Raw genomic sequence first — 4,893 nt, 5'->3', positions numbered from 1 at the left:
TATACTTCTCCATGAGCCATGTCCCATTGGTGGAAGGTGCCAACATGAACAACACGCAGCCATATATCCGTGTATCTCTGTGCATACGAATGAATGCCGTGCTGACGTGGTAGATGACTGTAGGCCATGCTACCTCCTCACTGAAGATCAAACAGTCAAACAGCACTTCTGAGGCACAATCTGTTAGATAACAGACAGGACAGCAAAGCCCCAGGTCAGCTATTATATGTTTGCCCTTTCTTGCTTCTTTATGATGCATAAACACTGCCTGGAAGCCTCAAGCCAAGTGTGTTTGGGGGTGTTCACACTGGCATTGAGAACAATTCAGGCCCATCCCAGAGGACCTGGTGGATGGAGTCTTTTGGAAGGCTTGAAATTCAGCTTGCTCTCAGTGTGGAGGTCCCCTCCTCCATGTACCAGCCTTCTGCTCCTCCCTTTAAACCATTTCAACCAGGGGCTTGCTGGAGGACCCCAGCTTAGAGAGAGGGGGAGCAAGCCAGACTCATGGACTCGTTTATGCACATAGGTAGGAAACAAGAACAGGCTAAACTGGCAGTTTAGTAGTCTCTTGGTCTGTGATTAAGGGACAAATGCTGCTTATGTTGCTCCCCTGAGAAGAGTTCATGCTTATCTTTACCCTGGGGCTATTCTCAGGAGTAAAGTGTGCAAGATTTCATCCTGCACATGGTAGGTAACTTCTTTAGCAGCCTACAAAGGCCCTGCAGCTCCAGGTCAGCCATTGCAAAGTCCCATCACTGCCTATAAACATGAAGATTAAATGAAGAATCACTCTACTGCCTTTCCCAACTGGCACGGTCCTTGGACATCCCAACTGCCTGTGTACTTTCCATATAATACCTCTCCTACCACACGGGATGCACTTCTAGTCTGATACATCCTGCGCATATCAGATACTCAGAGGGCATAATTTTGAAGAGACAGACCCTGCAAATAGCACTGCAGATGTGTTCAGGTGCACAGGTGTTTTGCAGGCACACACATGTTCCAGTGCATCAAGCAACAGAGCTTTGGGGAAAAAAATAATTTAATTGTACTTAGGCTTATACAGATGCTAGAAAGTCTGAGCTCATACTACAGCTGATAGGCTGGTGCTGGTGATTTATGGAAAATTTCCCTTGAGTTACGAGAGAAAGGGCTGCCACTCATATGGCTGCCACTCTTCATGGGCCCCCCTTTCACTTTTCCCTTCATCCCGTTACAGTTTCTTCTAGTTCTTTTTGTCCACAAAGAGGATCACTTTATCTTCTACTTACAAAGCCAGAAGTGCCCAGTCCTCTTGACTCCCTTCTTTTGGGATAAACCCATAAAAAGTTAAAAGGTGTTGCAGAAGGGGAAGGACGGCAGCAGCAAAGAACAGCAGGCAGCAAAGTCTCTCCCCTTTGCCCCTAGCACCCACATTCGCAGTGACTGAACCACTGAACAAGTCAAGGCCCTGGTCCCAGGGAAAAGGCTCCTTTGCTGTTGAACACATGGCAAACTCAGGAGTGGGGAGGTCCCTGGGCATAGTTGCTCCTATTCTGTTCTGACAAAAGCACACACAACCACAGCATGTCAGTAGCAAAGGCCAGTACATTTGGATGAGGAACCAGGAAAAAAAAAAAAAAAAAAAAAAAAAAAAATCTTCTTTATTTTCAAAAAAGTGTGTTTGTGCACATGGGCAGCACTGAGCATTTCTGCAGGCAACTCTGTTAAATCTCTCCCTGTCTTAACAAACAGTTCTTAATTGTTCTTAAAAAAAAATCTTTATGAAAAGTTCTTAAGCTTTAATTAAATATTTATACTAACTGGATCTTAATACGTGAAATGAAATACACCCTCATCCAACTGAGACTGCTTCAGGCTGATCAGCCATTTCCACACCCAAACCTTTGCCTTACCAGCCCCCATGATGGTGAGGGCCCTTCCCAAGAAACACATGGCTAGAACGTGAATTCGTATGCTGCCTCCTCAGATGTGGGAGGGTGCTGGATGCGCTGTACCAGTGGACCATGAACCATCACCACACATGAACCATCAAGGAATAATGGCTTTAAAGTAAAAAAGGGTAGATTTAAATTAGTTATAATGAGGAAAATCTTCACAATGGGGGTGGTGAGGCGCTGGCACAGGCTGCCCAGAGAAGCTGTGGATGCCCCATCCCTGGAGGTGTTCAAGGCCAGGCTGATGGGGCTTGGAGCAACCTGGTGAAGTGGAAGGTGTCCCCACACTGCTGGCTGCAGTGACACAACTGTGAGCATCAAACAGCTTCGAGGTGTCCCTCTGCTCCTCAGATGCTCAGTTCTTGTCCTTTCATTGTCACTCCTCTGCTAAACAAGGTCCAAGCTATTAACAATCAAGGGAGAGGGTGGCCTGACAAGAAACACAGACTAGATCTGTGGTGCAGAAGCACAGAGGAGAAAGCTTCTTGCTTTGAAACAGACATGAGGACACGTTGGAGAGGCTCTGCGAACCAGAACTTGCTCTGAGCCAGTGTCAGCCCCCTGGGAAACAACTCTAAAAGGAGAGGACAAGGGAGGCACACTGGAAGTCACAGGTTCCTTCATATTCTAGAGGCCAGCAGTTTTGCTGGTGTTTCTGAGAACAGTGATGGTGAGTCTCCCGTGCTGTCAAACCAGACCTCTTGGCTGTTTCCCATCCCTGAACAGGTGGGTACCAGCTGCTTCTCCGTGTCTGTCCACACACCCTATCTAAGAAATGATTCGGGGATTCATTACCAAGGCCAAACAAAAAACACTGCCTTTGTATTCCCAGGGATACAATTAATTAGACAGGAACGTAGCACTTCCTGGCTGCCAAAGTCTTGCAGTCCTGTGAAAATGGGGTAGGTTTACATCTGGATCTCTCTCTGCCCCAGCAAAGCTTTGGCTTTGAGGAAACCCCACGCAGCCAGTCAGACACTGATGCCTGGATATGGGGGTGGCAAAGCACCTAGGCCCTCAGGGGCAAAGCAAACTGCACCCTGGTGCAGTGCCTAGCCACTTCTACACCTCGGGCACATCTGCACTGTGCAGGACAATGCCACCCACTAGACACTGGAAGTGACCAAGCTCACTGGAAGTGACCAAGCTCAGCAAGATGTGCAATTAACCCCAGTTATGAGGCTGCACGAGCCCTATCTGAGACCCAAGATTTGTATGGCACCCACTGCACTGCAGCTTCTTCTGCCCATGATCCAATTCCCTACCCTTGGTACCACTGACATCGCGCCCTCCTGGCCCAGTCCTCATCCAGGAAAATGTTCCCTGCCAGATCTAAAAAGTGCAAAACTCTTAAAAAATAATAAAACAAATTTAAAAAAATGACTCTGCTACTCCAGCTGAGCACCAGAAGAGCAGCAAAGCTTTGTGCACAAGAAATAAACCTTGAGGGTTAAACAAATCAGACTTTGCTCGAGGGATTATCACATACTTCAGCAGCAGCTGGAAAGACAACTACCTGCCCAAGAAGACCGGCAGCTGTCCTGACTGTGCCCTTTGTCGGCTGTGGGTGGCAAATGACTCGAATGGCCATAGGCAACCTCCTCTACTTGTGCTCAAAGGAGAATTTACCAGAATTGAGTCCCTCCATCAGTAACACAGGTAAAGATGAAACGATGCTTAACCAGAGATATTGGCCTGGTGTTGGATTTTGCTCTAAAATTCAATCCAATGTGTCAAAGCCCACTCCTGCTAGTGATGAAGGAAAAGAGGTTGCCAAGTGACAAAAGTAACTACAAGTTTGAAGAACGTTTTAGTCCCCACAAAATGAAATCACTGAAGGAATTTGCAAAGCTTCCCACAGTCTAGTTACTGAATTACTAAACCAGTTTCTCCCAAACACTTACAAAGCAAAATTATAATCAAGCGTAGGATCTGGTATTATGGGAACTCAAGAATGAGCTTTTACAAAATAGAAGCTAAAAGATTCACAGATCTGTTTCACATCTGTGGCGCAGATATAATCAGCACCTTCTTGTTCCCTCTTTTAAAGCATGCCCACAGCATCTGACTTGTGCTGAGGGGAGGTCCAAAGAGCTAAGAAATTCTGAGTGTCTCTTAACACTTACACAGAGGCTGAATCAAATGCATTTTATCAAGAACTCCCTTCTCTCTGCTTGTATGGAGCTATTATTCATGTTATGCTTTCAAGTATTAAAAAGAAAAAAAAGAAAAAAGAAAGAAAACCAAGGCTGTAGAAGTCCAAGCATTTGGAAGCCTGATTTTCACCTTCAGAAAATCAGACAGAAAATGTTGCAGTTTACAGAGCAGCTTTATGCCTAGAGCAATCTATGGTGTCTCTGTTTTTAAAATCATACCTTCATGTTCCTAAGGATGCTGGAGGGAAGAAACACACCCTGTTCTCCAAGGTCTCCTCTACTGACTTCGCACTGCCTCCTCCTTGTCTCATTGTCTCTCTTGAGGCTGTGCTCCTTCATATTTTGCTCCACAGACAAGGTGGCCACACTAAAGTATCCTAAATGCACTTGAACAAGTTATCTCCCTTCTTGCTGTGCTAAAGCATACAGAGTACTGCCCACACAGAGCCCATAGATGATTGCTCACTTTGTCTTGGCCGTGGCCCCACCAGCTAAGAGCCATTCTGCTCCCCCTGCGGGCAGGACTCACGGGCTCAGGGAGGCAGGCAGGTGGCAGCACGGCTTCCCCAGGCTATTTGAGCAGGGACCAGAGCAAACCAAGTCATACACAGAAGTGAGCTTCTTCACCCTATTCATCTCTTCAGCTTTTGAGGGGGAAGGAAGATCAGCTCTATGTTTTGGAGGTGGATGGCAGTCTTGGAGTGGGCTCCAACTTGACCCCAGACCACTGCATAAACATTAGTGTGAAAAAAGAAACCTTCTCCAAGTGTATTTTGGAGGAATGCAGGGAGATAGGG

This window comes from Anas acuta, chromosome 1 (genome assembly GCF_963932015.1).
Source record: "Anas acuta chromosome 1, bAnaAcu1.1, whole genome shotgun sequence".
In the NCBI taxonomy this organism is placed as follows: Eukaryota; Metazoa; Chordata; class Aves; order Anseriformes; family Anatidae; genus Anas; species Anas acuta.
Note: the sequence above shows the minus strand (reverse complement) of the source record.